Consider the following 21,491-nt stretch of genomic DNA (forward strand, 5'->3'; position numbering starts at 1 on the left):
ATACTGCAGAATACATTTGCGGCCAATCAGATGCCTCCCTGATGGTATTTCATGATGGATAAGTTGCCTGTACTTTTCAGCATTGAGGAGGCCATTCATTCTGACCAAACCCCCAACTCCATTTGCAGAAATGCAGCCCCAAACTTGCAAGGAACCTCCACCATGCTTCACTGTTGCCTGCAGACACTCATTTGTGTACTGCTCTCCAGCCCTTCGGCGAACAAACTGCCTTCTGCTACAGCCAAATATTTAACATTTTTACTCATCAGTCCAGAACACCTGCTGCCATTTTTCTGCACCCCAGTTCCTGTGTTTTTGTGCATAGTTGAGTTTCTTTGTCACGTCCTGACCAGTATTTAGGTATTACTTGTATTATATTTGGTCAGGGCGTGGCAGAGGTATGTTTGTTTTGTATGGTGGTTTTTTTTTGTGTGTGGTTTAGAGGGGTGTGTTATTTATGTGTTCCTGGGTCTTGGGTGTATGTTTCTGAATTAATATGTTCTAGGTTAGTTTTTCTATGTGTAGGTTTGGGCACTGGACTCTCAATTGGAGGCAGGTGTTTCTAGTTGCCTCTGATTGGGAGTCCTATAAGTAGGTGTGTGTTTGGTTTGTCATTTGTGGGTAGTTACATTTTGCACTGCTAAGTATTGTTGCGTTAGCCTGTGAAACTGGCGGTCTTGTTTTCTGTGTATGCTTCATTATATCTAATTAAAAGATGAGCATCCACATTCCTGCTGCGTATTGGTCCTCCCTTCAACATGGCAATACATGTGACATTCTTGGCCTTGTGTCCACGTCGAGGTATGGCTTTTTAGCCGCAAGTCTTCCATGAAGGCCACTTCTGACCAGACTTCTCCGGACAGTAGATGGGTGTACCAGGGTCCCACTGTTCTCTGCCAATTCTGAGCTGATGGCACTGCTGGACATCTTCTGATTGTGAAGAGAAGTAAGCATGATGTTTCTTTCATCTGCTGCAGTAAGTCTCCTTGGCCGACCACTGCGTCTACAGTCCTCAACGTTGGCCGTTTCTTTGTGCTTCTTCAAAAGAGCTTGGATAGCACATCTGGAAACCCCTGTCTGCCTTGACATTTCTGTCTGGGAGAGACCTTGCTGATGCAGAATACAATGCCTTGCAAAATATTCACCCTCTTGACGTTTTTCCTATTTTGTTGCATTACAAACCGTAATTTAAATAGATTTTTATTTGGATTTCATGTCATGGACATACACAAAATAGTCCAAATTGGTGAAGTGAAATGAAAAAAAGAAAACGTAAAAGTGTTGCGTGCATATGTATTCACCCCCTTTGTTATGAAGCCCCTAAATAAGGTCTATTGCAACCAATTCCCTTCAGAAGTCCCATATTTAGTTAGATTGCACACAGGTGGACTTTATTTAAGTGTCACATGATCTGTCATATGATCTCAGTATATACAGTTGAAGATAGAAATTTACATACACTTAGGTTGGAGTCATTAAAACACGTTTTTCAACCACTCCACAAATTTCTTGTTAACAAACTATAGTTTTGGCAAGTCGGTTAGGACATCTACTTTGTGCATGACACAAGTAATTTTTCCAACAATTGTTTACAGACAGATTATTTCACTTATAATTTGCTGTATCACAATGCCAGTGGGTCAGACGTTTACATACAATAAGTTGACTGTGCCTTCAAACAGCTTGGAAAATTCCAGAAAATGATGTCATGGCTTCAGAAGCTTCTGATAGGCTAATTGACATCATTTGAGTCAATTGGAGGAGTACCTGTGGATGTATTTCAAGGCCTACCTTTAAACTCAGTGCCTCTTTGCTTGACATCATGGGAAAATCTAAAGAAATCAGCCAAGACCTCAAACGCCTGAAGGTACTACGTTCATCTGTACAAACAATAGTACGCAAGTATAAAAACCATGGGACCACACAGCTGTCATACCGCTCAGGAAGGAGATGCGTTCTCTCTCCTAGAGATGAACGTACTTTGGTGCGAAAAGGGCAAATCAATCCCAGAACAACAGCAAAGGACCTTGTGAAGATGCTGGAGGAAAAAGGTACAAAAGTATCTATATCCACAGTAAATCGAGTCCTATGTCGACATAACCTGAAAGGCCGCTCAGCAAGGAAGAAGCCAGTGTTCCAAAACCGCCATAAAAAAAGCCAGACTACGGTTTGCAACTGCACATGGGGACAAAAATCTTACATTTTGGAGAAATGTCCTCTGGTCTGATTAAACAAAAATATAATTGTTTGGCCATAATGACCATTGTTATGTTTGGATGAAAAAGGGGGAGGCTTGCAAGCCAAAGAACACCATCCCAACCGTGAAGCACAGGGGTGGCAGCGTCATGTTGTGGGGGTGCTTTGTTGCAGGAGGGACTGGTGCACTTCACAAAATAGATGGCATCACGAGGAAGGAAATTATGTGGATATATTGAAACAACATCTTAAAATCAAGTGGTGAATTTTTGATAAAATTAAATGTCACGAATTGTGAAAAACTGAGTTTAAATGTATTTGGCTAAGGTGTATGTAAACTTCCGACTTCAACTGTATACACCTGTTCTGAAAGGCCCCAGAGTCTGAAACACCACTAAGCAAGGGGCACCACAAGCAAGCGGCACCATGAAGACCAAGGAGCTCTCCAAACAGGTCAGGGACAAAGTTGTGGAGAAGTACAGATAAGGGTTGGGTTATAAAAAAATATCAGAAACTTTGAACATCCCACGGAGCACCATTAAATCCATTATTAAAAAATTGAAAGAATATGGCACCACAACAATCCTGCCAAGGGAGGGCCTCCCACCAAAACTCACAGACCAGGCAAGGAAGGCATTAATCAGAGAGGCAACAAAGAGACCAAAGATAACCCTGAAGGAGCTGCAAAGCTCCACAGCGGAGATGGGAGTATCTGTCCATAGGAGCACTTTAAGCCATACACTCCACAGAACTGGGCTTTACCCAAGAGAGGCCATTGCTTAAAGAAAAAAATAAGCAAACACGTTTGGTGTTCGCCAAAAGGCATATGGGAGACTCCCCAAACATATGGATGGAGGTACTCTGGTCAGATGAGACTAAAATTGAGCTTTTTGGCCATCAAGGAAAAAGCTATGTCTGGCACAAACCCAACACCTCACATCACCCTGAGAACACCACCCCCACAGTGAAGCATGGTGCTGGCAGCATCATGTGGGGATATTTTTCATCGGCAGGGACTGGGAAGCTGGTCAGAATTGAAGGAAATATGGATGGCGCTAAATACAGGGAAATTCTTGAGGGAAACCTGTTTCAGTCTTCCAGAGATTTGAGACTGGGACGGAGGTTCACCTTCTAGCAGGACAATGACCCTAAGCATACTGCTAAAGCAACACTCAAGTGGTTTAAGGGGAAATGTTTAAATGTCTTGGAATGGTCTAGTCAAAGCCCAGACCTCAATCCAATTGAGAATCTGTGGTATGACTTAAAGATTGCTGTACACTAGCAGGAGCTGGAGCAGTTTTGCCTTGAAGAATGTGTAAAAATCCCAGTGGCTAGATGTGCCAAGCTTATAGAGACATATCACAAGAGACTTACAGCTGTAATTGCTGCAAAAGGTGGCTCTACAATGTATTGACTTTGGGGGGGTGAATAGTTATGCACGCTCAAGTTTTCAGTTTTTTTGTCTTATTTCTTGTTTGTTTCACAAGAAAAAATATTTTGCATCTTCAAAGTGGTAGGCATGCTGTGTAAATCAAATGATAAAACCCCCCAAATAGTCTATTTCAATTCCAGGTTGTAAGGCAACAAAATAGGAAAAATGCCAAGGGGTTGAATACGACCTTGTGTCTTGTTGCTGTGCTCAGTCTTGCCATGGTGTATGACTTTTGACAGTAAACTGTCTTCAGCAACCTCACCTTGTAAGCTGATCCTCACCCAGTTTTATTCCTCCTACACCCATGTTTCCGTTTATGATTGTGTTTCAACCTACATATTGAATTGATGATCATTAGCACCTGTGTGGTATAATCATACACCTGACTATATGCCTACACAATCCCTGACTTTGTGCAAGTGTACTTACAAGAATTGATGCTGTTTTGAAGGCAAACAGTGGTCACACCAAATATGGATTTGATTTAGATTTTTCGACTGTTCACTCACTTTGCATTTAGTTAATTTAATCTTTATTTAACTAGGCAAGTCAGTTAAGAACAAATTCTTATTTACAATGATGAGTGGGTTAAGTGCCTTGTTCAGGGGCAGAACGACAGATTTTTACCTTGTCAGCTCAGGGATTCAAACTTGCAACCTTTCGGTTACTGGCCCAACTTTCTAACCACTAGGCTACCCTATAATCTATAAATATGCCTATTTTTTTTTAATTCTTACTTTACAGCATTTTTTCACACCTGGGTAAAACTTTTGCACAGTACTGTGTATCTGTACCCATTTGCACCCTTGAATATTATTACATCCATCCAATTTTATCTTTCAAAAAATAAGTATGAATATAACCATAAATAATATCTAAGAAAGTCAATAAACAGCCTCAAAATGTAATATAAGAAGTAGGCCAAGCTTATTAATAATTTCCATGCTTGTAATCTGCTGCCTTGAGGTTGACAGTGGCGGTTCTAGACCATTTCAACTGGGGGGGCCAAGCTGGGGCCAGTTGTACTGTTAGAGGGGCCAGTTACATTAGACGTTATTGTTGTCATATAATTTTCTTCACTGCATTGCAGGCATTAGCAGACAAAAGACCATGTTCATAATCATTAGTGTTCCGCATTGCTACTGTCTAATAACGGATGTAAAAAATGTAAAAATTATTTCATACTCCACATTTAGGGGCCACAAGGGGGTCCAAAATTGTTGTCGCACTGCCCCCCCCCCCACACACACACACACCCAGAACCGCCCCTGGAGGTTGACTGCCTCCTTTAACCTACTAGATGAATGCCTGATATGTCAGATATAGTATCATCACAATGATCCATGGAGCAGCAGGACATGACTAAAATACTTTTCATGTGACCGCTGCTTTGGACTGCCTCTAATTTGCACATGGCTGGGATGCAAAATGCAGGGCAGTTACTTTTATGATGTACCCAGGGAACTTCCCCTGGAATTTTTTAGGTGGTGTGACACTGTCCTCAGCTGTGTTGCAATGTTTTGTCTGTTGAAATCAAACAACAAGGTCTGTGTACATATTATATTTCCATGTCATACACATTCTGAACATATTGACATTTGTAATACATACAATTTCACTAAATATTTTTCATATTTGCGCATGAATGCGAAATTGTTGAGGTGTTCATCATGTCTGTTACTGTTCCTGAGGGCCACTGGTTCAAAGTATTCTAGCTAAGCAAGGAGGTTGCCCTTGAAACTACATGTTCCATAATGCTTCGCTTCCAAGATGACCAAATACAGACGCTTTTGACAGCCCGAAGTCCGGAGGAAAAGTTCCTGTCAAGTTTGCCGACAACGACCTTGAAGAACTTGGACAAAAGCAAATGCGTAAGTCTCTATAAACTTGTCATCGTATGTCACAGTATTATCTGTTGATAGTTGCATTTTGGTAATTATCTTCTAAACAAAGCAAAGTGTGACCAACTTGATGAAGCGAAGTTTCCATAGGCTCGCTCACATAGGGTGGGATCAAATGGTAGGATCCCTGCCCTTTTGTTGTCGGTGGAAATGTAAAACGCCTGTGCTCTTTGAAAATGTCCTCAAAAGAAACACTTATCGCAAAGAAGTAGGACACATTAACTCATTGTACACGACTGTCACCCCTTTTCAGTTGCAGCATAGTGAATTAATTATCAGCAGAAAAGATGAAGAGAGATGTAACGTTAACTAGTCAACTGGAAAATTGGCTGAGGCAGGTCGGATCGTAAATGTTGACAAATGAATCGCACCCATCCGGTTACCGACATTTCAAGTCGATAATTAACATTTCCTTTTGACCCCAAACATGTCAATATTTAGTTTACATGCCATTGAGTCATAGTGGACGACCAATCACAACGGGATATAGGCAGAGGGCAGGTAAATATTGAATAGGATAGTCTACAAACAGGACTTGCCATGTTTCTGTTTGCAACATTGTTTCTGTTTGCGACACCATTTTTGCAACGTTTTGCAATATCACCTCACTCTTTGAACGTCATAATCAGTGTAGCCTAGGCTGTCTTGACTGCATCCTGTTATATTAGCTCGGAGACACAGCAGGAGGTGGCGCTATCACCACCATTTTTCATGACTAAATAGAAATGTCCTTTTATGGCAGCCCTTATTACTTAGAACATGCCTTTTCTAAGTTGTGATACTTTTCCATAAATAGCCTAACAGTTCATGACCAGCCAAATGGTTTAGAGTCTATGCCAAATAAGTCTATGCCAAATAAGTCTATGCCTCTGTAATCACAGATCTATGATGTATTCATGCCTTTCATATTCAGTGCAGTCCTTTATTGCCCATTGTCGGATGTTAGCCTACCATATGCCATCAGCATGTAGCCGAAGTGTCCTAGTTTTCCAGATAGTTTAATTGTCAAACTACAATGGACACTTGTTTCTAAAACCTATAATCCAGATTTAGAGAGCATTTTGGTGCTAAACAACATGAGCTAAGTTTATCTTGGTTGGCTGCACGTCACTGGTTTGATTATGATCATATTTGACCATTATTGATTTGTTAATCAGTTATCTTCTACTTTAGAAAAACAGATTCATTATAATAGCTGTAGGTAATAAATGTTGAACTCTAGCGTAATAAACTAGTGCATGAGTAAGGCATTTGATTTGGCTAGTGGACAGCCGTGTGTAAAGCAGAAAGTGAGATGTCTGATTTGACTGCCGCAAATGAATGGGTCTAATCAGAGCACCAGACTGAGGCAGACAGTATGACAGACAGAGAGAGGGGAGAGGGAATTCCTTGCCTGCAGCTGCGATATGACAGGGTGTACAAGTGCTGACTCACAGACTGTCTTCCACTCTCATTCTCACACACACACACACACTTTGTCTGTCACACACCCTCTCTTTCTGTCCCTCCCCAACTCTCCATTATAACCCTACCTCCTCCCGCCTTACCTCCCTCCCTCACTCTCTCGCTCCCTCTCTCCCTAAGGTAGCTGACAAGAGAAGCAGCAGCTGTAGAGGTCATTGGATTTGACTCGGGCTCACTCACTCTGGAGGAGAGACTGTCCTACCAACTGTACCTGCGTCCAATCAATGCAAGGATACTCCTAGCAGCAACAGGAAGTAACTGTCATTTACAACAGTAAGTGATATACTCAGTTAGTCAATAAATCGAATGACCTAATGTTATTAGCATTATTAGCATACCGTCTCTGTGTCTATGCTGCTGTAGTTAGCCTCTGACTCGGTTTCCGTTCATTATCCCTGAGAGAGCCGGCACAGAGGACTTCTGTGTTTATTCTTCTCCCCTCCCTGCAACTTTGTAATGTCAATACATTTGGGGCAGACTAAACTAATTGACTGGAAACTAGAGATGTGTGTGTGATAGAGATGTGTGTGTGATAGAGGTGTGTGTGTGTGTGTGATAGAGGTGTGTGTGTGTGATAGAGGTGTGTGTGTGTGTGTGTGTGTGTGTGTGTGTGTGTGTGTGATAGAGATGTGTGTGGGATAGAGAGGTGTGTGGGATAGAGGTGTGTGTGTGTGATAGAGACGTGTGTGTGTTTCAGTGTGCTTTCAGTCTAATGAAAACATTGCAAACATTGACCAGAAGCACAGTAAAGAGGTCTGTAATTTTGAAGATCATAGAGGCTGAGGTTCACTTCATAGCTGATGTGTTGTGTTGTCATGTGTGTATTGTTGGCCTTAGCTAGGTGGTGTAAGAGCCAGTCAAAAAGCCTTCAGAAGGACTGTAAGGCCTGTTGAACCACAGTACTTGCACGATGGGGTTAACATATACCAAGATACGATATTTCATTAACTGATGCTGGGGTTGTACTTTATCAACTGTTTAGATGTTATTATGATGGTATGGTTTATCTATCCTAAGGTTGTGGCTATGTTATTATAATGGCATGAGTTAGCTAATGTTGTGTCTATACCAATGCATTCCACCTGTTCTCTTGACTTGGGTGGCCTACATGGAAAATATTCAACATTTAGAAGTATAGGGAAATATGTGTCTGGTGTGTGAGAGGGCAAGTGTCTGAAAGGATTTATAGTTTACCTGGCGTGGTATGACTGACAAACATCTGAAGGAGCTTTGAGCCAGACAGAGCAGATGTCGTTGGCAGCCATTGCAGAACATGAGGTAGTGTGTGTGTGTGTGTGTGTGTGTGTGTGTGTGTGTGTGTGTGTGTGTGTGTGTGTGTGTGTGTGTGTGTGTGTGTGTGTGTGTGTGTGTGTGTGTGTGTGTGTGTGTGTGTGTGTGCAACACATTAATTTGTATTTGTGTGGGGCCACTTTAGGTTGATTATTGACCTGTGACAACTGCCTTGTGAGCTGGCACAGTGGTTTCAGTTTGTAATACCGTCTTCCTACTAAAAACGTAGAGAGAATGTAACACGGTATAGTCCTCCAAGGTATTTGTGCGGAGTCAAGTTAGGATGAGTCTGATTGCATGTTGTGTGAAAGTCTATTTTAGCCACGTCTTAACTGCAGCAGTTCACACTAGCGCAGACCAAATGTGTGCATGATAAAGGATATAGTGTGTGCATTGGCGTTCCCAACTACCCAAGCCATCAGTGTACTCTCTTCAAATGCAACCATATGGCTAAAATAGCAACTCTCTGTCTGTTAGCATATTAGAGGTAGAATGCCACTCTGTTAAGCTTGAATGGTCCTACTTGTCTTCTTAATGTCGAGTTGTGAATGACATTACGTTGATGAGAATTACAACTTGACAGACATAGTGATGACAGTGTGCGACTCTCAATCCTTCAACCTCTCATCACTTGTAGCTTGTGTTCACAGACTCTTGTCTCTCGCTACAGGGTGTGCAGGCTTTTGTTGCAGCCCAACACTTAAGTCAACTAATTCAACTGATCAAGGTCTTTACGAGTAGTAGATTGGTCCGGTCACGTCAGCGGGTATGTTAGAGCTGGGCTGGAACAAAAAGCCTGCACACCCTTTAGTGTATTAGCTCTGTAGCAGCAGGGCTAGTGACCTCTGTAGCAGCAGGGCTAGTGACCTCTGGTCTACACAGAGATTCAGCCGAGACCGAGAGTGTGTTGTTATTTAGGTTTAGGTATTTAAGGCCACTTTCTATTCACACCGTAGTTGGAGTCCAGATATAGCTGCTCCAGTTGTCTGGGTGACTAGTGGGTTGTATAAATAACCGGTCTCTGTCCAAGTAAAGGTTCTCCTGATACAGTGCTGTTGTCTCTCTCTCTCTCTCTCTCTCTCTCTGTCTCTGTCTCTGTCTCTGTCTTTGTCTCTCTCTCTGTCTCTCCCCCCTCTTTCTTTGTCCACTTTCCCATGCTCTGTTTTATTCATTAGCTTGGAACAAATCTTCTGGATAGAAGAGGTCTGTGTTGTATCTCTCTCTCTCTCATCCACTCTCCTGTTTTGTCTTTCTCTCATACTATACCAAGTGTTTCCTCATTCATTCCTCATGTGGAGCGTTATATCTCACCTCATATCCTGCCTTTTGTCATGACTCATGACAGGCTTGGTGATTTGCATTTTGCCTCGGTTTGTACCTGATCAAGGCCCTGCTCTTATGATCATGTCAATAGTATCTGTGGCTTCATCTCTGTAGATCCAGAGGCTTCAACGTTTGTCCAGACTTTGGTTTTGTCTGTACCATCCATATGATCTAAAAGAGACACAGGCATAACAACAGATGGCATATAGACATCACAAGTCATTTTCAAAGTATCCAAACAGTGCGTATTGGTAGATAGGCAGAACTATGAGAATAACTGAAATGTCACAGTGGAAATGCACAAACAATGATCTTCAAATGCTTTGTCCTACTCCTTTCCCCCTCTATTCCTGTACCAGAGTTAAAACAATATACATTTAAGAGACGCCACACCTTTATCAGTGAGGTGGTTGATAGAGTGGGTCTTTATGGGAAATAGTACAATGAGGAAGTTAATGGTTAACCGAACAGTGCTCCCAGTTTGAGTTAATGGAGATTGCAGTGTTTGGGGTAGACCGATTATGATTATTGGAGGACCAAAAAAAGCAGATACTGATTAATCAGACAATTTTTTTGTAACATTTTTTTTATTTTTATATATATATTTGTAATAATGACAATTACAACAATACTGAATGAACACTTTTATTTTAACTTAATATAATACATAAATAAAATCAATTTAGTCTCAAATAAATAATGAAACATGTTTAATTTGGTTTAAATAATGCAAAAACACAGTGTTGGAGAAGAAAGTACAATTTGTGCCATGTAAAAAAAAAAAGCTAACGTTTAAGTTCCTTGTTCAGAACATATGAAAGCTGGTAGTTCCTTTTAACATGAGTCTTCAATATTCCTAGTTAAGAAGTTTTAGGTTGTAGTTATTGTAGGAATTATAGGACTATTTCTCTCTATACCATTTGTATTTCATATATTTGACTATTGGATGTTCTTATAGGCACTATAGTATTGCCAGCCTAATCTCTGGAGTTGATAGGCTTGAAGTCATAAACAGCGCTGTGCTTCAAGCATTGTGAAAATCTGCTGGCAAACGCAGGAAAGTGCTGTTTGAATGAATGCTTACAAGCCTGATGCTGCCTACCACTGCTCAGTCAGACTGCTCTATCAAATATCAAATCATAGACTTAATTATAATATAATAAACACACAGAAATACGAGCTTTAGGTCATTAATATGGTTAAATCTGGAAACTATCATTTCGAAAACAAAAAGTTTATTCTTTCAGTGAAATACGGAACCGTTCCGTATTTTATAGAACGGATGGCAACCCTAAGTCTAAATATTGCTGTTACATTGCACAACCTTCAATGTTATGTCATAATTACGTAAAATTCTGGCAAATTAATTACGGTCTTTGTTAGGAAGAAATGGTCTTCACACAGTTCGCAACGAGCCAGGCGGCCTAAACTTCTGCATATACCCTGATTCTGCTTGCGCTGAACGCAAGAGGAGGGACACAATTTCCCTAGTTAATATGGCCTGCTAATATGAATTTCTTTTAAGTAAATATGCAGGTTTAAAAAAATATATACTTGTGTATTGATTTTAAGAAAGGCATTGATGTTTATGGTTAGGTACATTGGTGCAACGATTGTGCTTTTTTCACAAATGTGCTTTTTTTAAATCATCACCCGTTTATCGAAGTTGAAGTAGGCTGTGATTCGATGATACATTAACAGGCACTGCATTGATTATATGCAACACAGGACAAGCTAGTTAAACTAGTAATATCATCAACCATGTGTAGTTAACTAGTGATTATGTTAAGATTGATTGTTTTTTCTAAGTTAAGTTTAATGCTTGCTAGCAACTTACCTTGGCTCCTTGCTGCACTTGCGTAACAGGTGGTCAGCCTGCCACGCAGTCTCCTCGTGGATTGCAATGTAATCGGCCATAATCAGCGTCCAAAAATGCTGATTACTGATTGTTAGGAAAACTTGAAATCGGCCCTAATTAATCGGCCATGGCGATTTTAATCGGTCGACCTCTAGTTTGGGGGACGTTGCTTTATAGGGATGAGAGCTAAGCGTCTGTTAGAAGACCTATGTAGACAGGGTGTGATAGATGTGATGTCATCTGTTGGATGGGATGGTGTGTGTCAGTTTGTCTTCAAAAAAGAGAATGTGTTAAACATTTTTAGTTATTTAGCAGACGCTCTCATCCAGAGCGACTTATAGTTGTGAGTGCATACTTTTTCATACTTGTTCGTACCGGTCCCCCGTGGGAATCGAACCCACAACCCTGGTGTTGCAAACGCCATGCGCTACCAACTGAACCACATGGGACTATATGTCACAGCAGTCTGTTTACAGGGCCGTTGACTTTGTCAGCGGTTTTAATCTGGTTAGCGATAGCAGGGGAAGCATCTTGCAGCCACGGCGGCTGCTGATGGGAAAATATTAGGCTTTGAGGGAATTGAGAGGAATTTAGAACATATATCACGTTCCTCGTCCTCTGAGAAGCTTGAATTAGTTTTTTTGTATTGGAATCAGGAAACTCCGCTTACTTTAAAGGTAGACTCAGCGATATAACGTCGATGCAGAAAGTAAACAGCACAGTGGGCCAATTTCCGCAACAACTGAGAGCGTTGAAGTGTGAGGCTCAACTTCTCTGCTGTTTTGGTGCCCTGTCTACCACGCTTTAACAGCATGATGCGAACCCGTGCACATGTGCAGAAACTGTGTGTGACCGTGTGAGAGCGAAGTCTTGCATCTCACTTATCTCAATATCTGCGGTGCTGCTCGCGGCGACGTCATTTCGCTGAGTCTACCTTTTAAATTGAGATATAATTTAGTCGTAATTGCCTTGTGACTTGATGAATCAGGTTTGTATTGAAGGCAGTTCAGCCATGGTAAGTGTGCAGAAGGTCTCGTAGGCAATGTTTATTGTTTGGGGAGTGAACACTGTCTAGATACTCAACTGATACAACACAGCAGCTTATCTCTGACCATGAGACAGTGGCTAAGGTCATCTCATCAGTTGAAATGTCTCTGCATACTCCTCACCCACCTCAACCCATGTTGTCTGGCTGCTTGGCTCCAGAGATGTGTATAGTATTTAATTACTTACTAAGGCCTTTTACTCCTTCTGGGTCATAGGCCATGACTATTTTAACAGTTAATTTTCTGCTTTTTATTAGTATAGTGTGTTGACTAATTATTGTCTTTTCTCAGAGGTTTGGTGGGTTTTCGGTATCTTTCCCGCAATTTTAGTTTCAAGGCTGACCTAGTAGGAACTAATGTTACCTGTTCTATTTTGGGGGGCACTTCTATGGCCGTGTCTACACTCAACACTTACATGCGGCTTCTGCTATCAGAATACGAAGATCGTATTGAAAAGTACGGGTCTAGACGCATAAAAGTCGCACTGTGGTCTGGGATGCATTGTGTGCGGGTTTCTCCTCAGTCTGGATGCAATCAGGCTACCAAAAGCGTACACAGTGGGTGACGTCATCAGCACTCCGCCTATAAGTCTCCAGAAAATGTGTGTTTTGGTACTGAGAGGCACCTTTTCATTATAACGCTGGAGGAAACACGTTCCTAGTGTGTGAGGCAGGGGCGGAAATCGCGGGGGGGACGGGGGGACACGACCCCCCCATCCTGGGAAAAATATCATTTGTCCCCCCCAATATATCACTGAAACATAACTATGTAATTTAAATAATATTAATAATACGCAATGAAAGCAATTGTGCTGATTATAGACACTTAATAGCGCGTTTTCAAGTTTCAAAAGATTGCGACCCCCCCCACCCCTTTCCTCACAATGGTTTGATCCACTGGCAAGGTAATAGAGGGGTCGTAGCCACTGTCTGAAAGGCACTCAATGAACGTAACTGACGTGAGGTTAATCCAGTCAATCGCGCACACACACTAGCTGAATATGCAGAGCTAGCGCGCAAATATGAACTATTAAGCTAGCTAGTACCTATTCCATTTATGTGGCCTCGTCAAAGATGGAATCTTTGCTATCGTCAATTTATTCCGAGATCAGCATGCAGATGATGTAAGTTAGTGCTTCAAAGTCCCTGTGATAAGGTTAGCGATAAACTGAAGTCCAAACTGAACAGAACCACACTCTCTTCTACCATTGTCTTAAATATATTTAATGGTCTCGTTGCAAAAGCTAAATTGTCGCAAGGGAACTTTTATTTATTTATTTTATTTAACCCGGGTAGCAAAGATTATAGCAAACACCACTGAAACAGAATTGGTGCTCGCTAGCTTTGCAAATTCAGCTATTGTTGGAAGCCAGCCAATATGAAACAAACTATTAAAATTACAAAAGGTTGCAGCATATGTTGTGGAAATGGTGAACTCATACAGCTGTCAACTCTTGTCATTTTAATCAGTTTCACATTTGCTAGCTACCTTTTAGATCGAAGCCCAAATAGAATGACAAAAGATAAGATGATAGAAGCCCATCTCCTACTGTAAATAACCTACACACTGTGTGTGTGTGTAGCCAGCCAGCCAGGTAGAAAAATGGCAGAAAAATAAAAGACGGACATCAGAGTATTTTTCAGTACACCAAAACGCAAAGTAAGAACCCTAGTAGCCTAATATCTCAAAGACTAGTTGATAAAATGTTCATAAGAAAGAAATGAAATTCTAATGGAAATGTTTCACAATGATGTCATTAGGCAGAGCAGGCAACAGATGGCACACAGACAGCAGAGTTGGGGACAGATATGCAGGGACAGACTGGCAGAGACAGGGAGTCTCAGGTAAGTTTGTTGAGTCTTTGTTTGGCAACATTATGAAAGGTTCTCCATTTTTTTACTTGTAAAATAGGAACATAATTGGAAAATGCCATGGATACCCCCACTCTCAACTTAAACTGGTGACTGAACTAAGATTTGTTAAAGGCAATGGTATTGCTGTTGTGAGTAGTTGTGTAGTTTTGGGTACCGGTAGTTAGGAGTACGGCAAACACCTTATTTCTTTGGTTCCTCAATATACATTTACCATATTACAATGTAGGCTATGTGTTACAGCACTACTTTTGGTGTCCCCCTCAGGAATTGCTCTTGAGAAAATTTCATGTAATTGTCCCCCCCAAAGTTGATATCAGATTTTCGCCCCTGGTGTGAGGAGCATGTTTGCTGGCCTCAAATGCTAGCCAGCTAGTTAATAGTTAGAAAAACTATTTTTATTTTGGCTAAAGTTATGCTATCCTGTTTGCAATCCCTTTAGTTATGCTAGTGGTTGTGTTATCATATTTAGCCTATCCTACCGTTTGCAGAATGCGTACTGGCATTTTAATATAGTGCGGGAAAAGGTAATCCGGACACAATGTGGACATGGTGGACACATTTAAGTGTAGATGCATGATGTGTTTGGAATTCCATGATCAGAATTCCATAGTCAGAATAGAAACACTGCATTAACTGTCAAGTCTAGACACGGCCATACGGGAGCGTCACTCCAAAATGAGGCCACTATAAGTAGCCTGAACCCCAATCATTAGGAAGGTTTTAATCTCGTCACCCAGAACTACATTTCGTGTGCATGCTGGCTGGTCAGCTCCTTGATTTAAGCCTATCAGGAGAGACTATATAGGCTACTATCTCATGGCAGTATTAAATAATGAAATGGTGAGTATCGTTCAAGTACTAGTTTATCTACCTTCCTATCTATCTGATCTCATTATCCCATAGTGCCCTCACTGCCCTCCCTGGCCACCACAGTAATGGACTGTGTGGCACTACTTGAAGTAAATGAGGCCAGTTATGGGGTCAGTTACACTCTCAGTGAAAGAACGTTGAAGTTCTTGGATGGAAGCCCTGTCCGGGTTCAGAAAACAAGTTTCATCACTGATGCATTGTATATTAGCTTGTGTGGGGGGTGATCTGGCTTAGATTTACTAAAGCGATCTCAGAGGTGTACTTTCCTCTTTCTTGTTGTTATGTGGAAGTTTTAAATTGTTTGACTTTGATTGTTCTAGCTTTTCCTGTTCCCTCTGGGGGGGAAAAGGTACAGATTTCACTCCAGTGCAAAAGGTCTTGTAAATCCTGCCCCATTTTAGTACAGAGCCTTTCTCTGGTTTGTGTAAAAGCTTCTACCTTTGAAGTTGATACTTACCATTTGAATAAAATCCCTTCTGGCAGAGGCATCAGTTGGGCTTCGTCACATGACCAAACTGTTTCCCGGGCGACTATGGGTCCAGAGTCCTTGGCCCTCTCAGCCAATTAGAGGCGAGATTTGCATTTGACAAGCTTCTCCCTCTCAGCCGGTTTGCAAATTCTGATTTGTTATTTAATCTGGTGGTGACAGGCTAAATCGAGTGTGACCCATTCATCTCTTTCTTTCCTCTTTCCTAAGTACCCTTCTCTCAAGGGCCCCTCTCCTCCTGTGCCCTCGCGCACCATCTCAGTTTGCCCCCTCTTTCCTACCCCCTCCCTTCCCACTTTCCTAAGTACTGTACCCTGCAAGTGTCCCTCCTCCCTCCTCAACTGTCACCATCTGTCTATTTTCTACCCCCTCCCTCGCTTCTTTCTGTAACACCCTCGTCTGCCCTTCCTTCCTCTCTCGTTCCTGTGTGACTCCACACACGTACACACCCCTTCTGAACGGCCAAAGAGCACCAAAGACCGGCTCTTCCAACCGGCCTGGACGAGTTCAACGTGAGTCCTCTGGAAGGTCAGTCAGACTCAGAAGGACATCCATTAGAGTTAAAGAGTTACACTTATACATGACTTATTGAAGTTCAATCGGAAAAGACGCCTTATTAATCCTTCACCTTTGGCGCTGCTCATCTTGGATGAACGGCCCAATGCAACTATAACACATTAAGGTAACGTTTTAACTTCTCATTTACATTAGGAAAGTAGTTTGCGATCCTTGAAATTCAGATTGAAGTAACTTTCTGTGTTTGAGTTAAACCATGTAGCATACTGCTGTGCAGTCCACATTTCTCAAGAGTAACTTGTGTAGGCTACACAAAAACTAGCCTGTATGTTTGATTATATCCTTATGGATATACTGTACAGAACACATCCTCAGGGATCAGAGGTTTTTGGCTTTGTCCTTAGTGGTCCAGTCTTCCGCACCCCACTGTGTGTTTGTCTAGATAACTGGACAATTGTTTTCTCACAGTTCCTGTAAATTCTCTGGACTGTTAATTTGCTGGCAGATCTGGGGAGCGAGGGCCTAGTGGAGCCCAGGGTTGTACAATGGGCACACTGGGCAGCGTAACAGGGTCTTTCCCTTGGCATTCTGCCTGGCCCAAAGACAACCACACAGAGAAAGAGACGGCGAGATGGCCAATAACCATACTCACTGGTGACCCCCTCTAAATGGGATACAAGGCTGCGCTTGGCTGGGTAGTTAATAGACCCACAATGTTACAATACAATGCCTGCCAACTTGGCCTTGGCAGCATGTAGATATGACAGATAAAGATACGACATGTCTTTGTTTGTGTGTGTGTGCGCGCGCGCATGGGCACGCTCCATTTGTTTTGTGTGTGAGACTGTGTGCTGCAGGTTAGTTGAGTGCCATTACAAAATGCCAATTGATTCCCCTCAATATCTTTTTATTTGTCATTTAAGACGTGGGAATAAGACATTTATAATTGTATAATAACATGATATTTTGGATTGCATCCATGCACCCTTATTTAGCATTCTAGTGAAAACACAAGTACTACTACCAGACATTATGCATCATGGTGGTGGGGGTGGATACAGTAAAAGCCAGACCTAGAGTATGTATACAACCCTGCTGCTCCCTCTGACAGCTGTAAGTGGAGGGAATGGATGGATGTGGCAGGAGTGACCAGAGCAATACACTCAGTTAATTAAGGAGGTTGGAGAGGCGGAGGAGAGGAGGAGAGATTGTCATTCTCATCTGTCTCTTGAGTGGGTGTGTGGCGAGCTGCACACAGCTGAGTTGTTTTTATTTATTTAACCTTTATTTATGTAGGCAAGTCAGTTTAGAACAAAATCTTATTTTCAATGACGACATAGGAACAGTGGGCTAACTGCCTTGTTCAGGGGCAGAACGACAAATTTTTACCTTGTCAGCTCAGGGATTCGATCTTGCAACCTTTCAGTTACTAGTCCAACGCTCTAACCACTAGGCTACCTGCCGTGTGTGTGTGTGTGTGTGTGTGTGTGTGTGTGTGTGTGTGTGTTGTACGCGCTTGAACGCTTGTGCATGTGTGTGTGCACGCTTGTGCGTGTGTGTGTGCACGCTTGTGCCACATGTTTTGTCTATCCACATGCACGGTCAGTGCTTTGTTAACCCAATAGTCCTCATATAATATTTCCTTGACTCAGAATGCAATACATAGCTAATTTATTGTATGATATCCATTGTCCTTTACCACTGACCTTGATATTGCCTAGGTCTGATGTATCCAAACTAGAGGTCGACCGATTATGATTTTTCAATGCCGATACCGATTATTGGAGGACCCAAAAAACCTATACTGATTAATCGGGCGATTTAATAAAATAAAATAAAAAGTATTTATTTGTAATAATGACAATTACAACAATACTGAATGAACACTTATTTGAACTTAATATAATACATCAATAAAATCAATTTAGCCTCAAATAAATAATGAAACATGTTCAATTTGGTTTAAATAATGCAAAACAAAGTGTTGGAGAAGAAAGTAAAAGTGCAATATGTGCCATGTAAGAAAGCTAACGTTTAAGTTCCTTGCTCAGAACATGGGAACATATCAAAGCTGGTGGTTCCTTTTAACATGAGTCTTCAATATTCCCAGGTAAGAAGTTTTAGGTTGTAGTTATTTTAGGAATTATAAGACTATTTCTCTCTATACCATTTGTATTTCATATACCTTTGACTATTGGATGTTCTTATAGGCACTTTAGCATTGCCAGTGTAACAGTATAGCTTCCGTCCCTCTCCTCGCTCCTACCTGGGCTCGAACCAGGAACACATCGACAACAGCCACCCTCGAAGCAGCGTTACCCATGCCGAGCAAGGGGAACAACTACTCCAAGTCTCAGAGCGAGTGACATTTGAAACGCTATTAGCGCGCACCCCGCTAACTAGCTAGCCATTTCACATCGGTTACACCAGCCTAATCTTGGGAGTTTATAGGCTTGAAGGGGTGGGTATAATTTGTGGAACGTTCCAACAGGAATCTGTTCCAAAAAACGTAAAGTAAAAGGTTGCCAACCAACAACGCATACAAAGTAGCAACGCATACAAACCTAGCTAACTAGCTGCTGAATAGGCATCAACTCACCATGTAGCTTATTCTTACTGTTTGTCCGTAGGCAACCAGAGTGAGGACAGTAATTTTTCGTAATAAACGTGATGAGTGAAAAACGCAATGAAATAGACCACTCCCTACCCGGTATCGTATTCTGCCGCTATACAACTTTGTATGCGTTGTTTTTTGGCAACCTTGTTATTTACGAAGTTTTTGGAATTCCTGTTGGAACGTTCCAAAAATTATATTAAATTATAGTTGATAGGCTTGAAGTCATAAACAGCGCTGTGCTTCAAGCATTGTGAAAAGCTGCTGGCAAACACAGGAAAGTGCTGTTTGAATGAATGCTTACGAGTCTGCTGGTGCCTACCACCGCTCAGACTGCTCTATCAAATCATAGACTTAATGATAATATAATAAACACACAGAAATACGAGCCTTAGGTCATTAATATGGTCGAATCCGGAAACTATCATCTCGTTTTTTCTTTCAGTGAAATACGGAACCGTTCCGTATTTTATCTAACGGGTGGCATCCCCAAGTCTAAATATTCCTGTTACATTGCACAACCTTCAGTGTTATGTCATAATTACGTAAAATTCAGGCAAATTAGTTCGCAACGAGCCAGGCGGCCCAAACTGTTGCATATACCCTGAGAAGTGACACAATTTCATGTTAGCAGGCAATATTAACTAAATATGCAGGTTTAAAAAGATATACTTGTGTATTGATTTTAAAGAAAGGCATTGATGTTTATGGTTAGGTACATTGGTGCAACGACAGTGCTTTTTTCGCAAATGCGCTTGTTAAATCAACACCCGTTTGTCGAAGTAGGCTGTGATTCAATGAGAAATTAACAGGCACCGCATCGATTATATGCAACGCAGGACACGTTAGATAAACTAGTAATATCATCAACCATGTGTAGTTAACTAGTGATTATGTTAAGATTGATCGTTTTTTATAAGGTAAGTTTAATGCTAGCTAGCAACTTACCTTGGCTTCTTGCTGCCCTCGCGTAACAGGTGGTCAGCCTGCCATGCAATCTCCTCGTGGTGTGCAATGTAAGGCAGGTGGTTAGAGTGTTGGACTAGTAACCGGAAGGTTGCAAAAACGAATCCTCCCTGAACAAGGCAGTTAACCCCCGTTCCTAGGCCGTCATTGAAAATAAGAATGTGTTCTTAATCTGACTTGCCTAGTTAAATAAAGGTGTACAAAAAAATAAATGATAATAATCGGCAAATCGGCAGTCAAAAATACAGATTACTTGAAATCGGCCCTGATTAATCGGTCGACCTCTAATCCAAACACTAACAACTGCAATATGACAATAAAACTAGATGTATCAATTATTTAGAGTTCCATCAATAAACTATGGCTACTTTTCTGTCCATTGTTAGAATGTCCTGAATCCCCCCCCCCCATTTTCTCTTTGAATTACGTCACTAGCCAGGCTATTCAGTTACAGAACGATGGCCTGCAGCATTTCCTGGCAGACATGTAGGTGAATTGATATGCCTTATGAAGAGGGACACTCATGTTTCTCTTTGCTTTTGTGAACAGTATGAATTAGCATTTACTCTAATACTATAATACAGGTTGCAGCTAGCCTTAGCACGCGGTCCTAGTTGGAATGTACAACACTTTGTGTTGTGCCTCGTCAAGCTTTGTTTAGTAACTGTGTTGGTTTAAATGTCATAAGGTGGTGTGTTGTGCTCCGGTTGTAACTTGATCTGTGTGTAGCTAGGGTAACTCTAGCTTTCTGACCCTAAAAACTCTGGAGAAAGGCCAAGCCTAGTGAGACAATTGGAGCATACATGGCACTGTACATGGCTTTAAAAAGATGCTTGTAAATTCGTGGTTCAAGTCTCTGAACTTAAACGTGACCTATATCTGTATGTCTTTTAACCAGGCTGTTATAGAAAATGAGAGCATCATTTCAGTATCTCACCTGGAAAAACCGGTGAAATGCATTACATTAAAGGGATGAGAGTTTTCTTGATACATTCATATTTGATGGCATTCCATGTTCAAACGTAAAACGGCATTTAATGTTATGCCATTCCGTACTAAAACGTAAAAGACTATGATGTTGATGAATTAAAGACAATCGGTTTGAATTCATCTTTCTAACCAGGTTTCCATCCAACCTTTTTATGTGAGTAAATGACATGTTGAATAAAACATTTTTAATGACAAGACTGATGGAAACAGAAAATGTTTCAGTAAACATTCCAAAAACCAAATACACTAGACTAGGTGGGATCTTTTTGGGTCTGCAAAATCAATTATGTGTTAAATGTCGTTGGAAGCGCTTTTATGCAAATATTGATATAATAATCATAATGTCAAAGGTAACTTGGAGTCACGCATGGAGTTTATTAGGCTACTGATTAAATAAATGAAGAACTTCACAGGGTGGTGAAAGTGCAAGGTAATGAGCTTGATGCTCCTTTCCAATAAATACCCAAGGTCTCATTCTGGTGACATAATCATCAATGCTTGATTGCCGTTTGACAAATAAAAATAATCTTGCACTTTTGTCGTAGGTACAGTAGCCTACTGTGTCTGCGCCCTGTGTGCTGTTGGCTGGAGAGCACTTGACAATACCAAAGTTGGCACATTCGCTATGTCACGCTATTTTTGTTGTTGTTGTTGTGATAAACCC

At 41.4% G+C, this 21,491-nt stretch overlaps 1 protein-coding gene across 18 annotated transcripts in view; it reads left to right on the top strand.

The window, feature by feature from the left end:
- Positions 1–5,203: 5,203 nt before the first annotated feature.
- The window catches only part of LOC106564754 (trafficking kinesin-binding protein 1), a 43,791-nt gene continuing 27,503 nt past the window's right edge, over positions 5,204–21,491 (top strand). For 16 of the 18 annotated variants that reach the window (XR_006757957.1, XR_006757958.1, XM_045691226.1 and 13 more), the window contains exons 1-2: positions 5,204–5,499; positions 7,118–7,266. The gene's annotated coding sequence lies outside the window, so the exon portion shown is untranslated. Of the gene's footprint in view, positions 5,500–7,113; positions 7,267–16,153; positions 16,424–21,491 lie in introns of those variants that run through there. The other 2 variants (XM_045691227.1, XM_045691228.1) reach the window with 2 other exon arrangements.

Source organism: Salmo salar, chromosome ssa12 (genome assembly GCF_905237065.1).
Source record: "Salmo salar chromosome ssa12, Ssal_v3.1, whole genome shotgun sequence".
Lineage (NCBI taxonomy): Eukaryota > Metazoa > Chordata > Actinopteri > Salmoniformes > Salmonidae > Salmo > Salmo salar.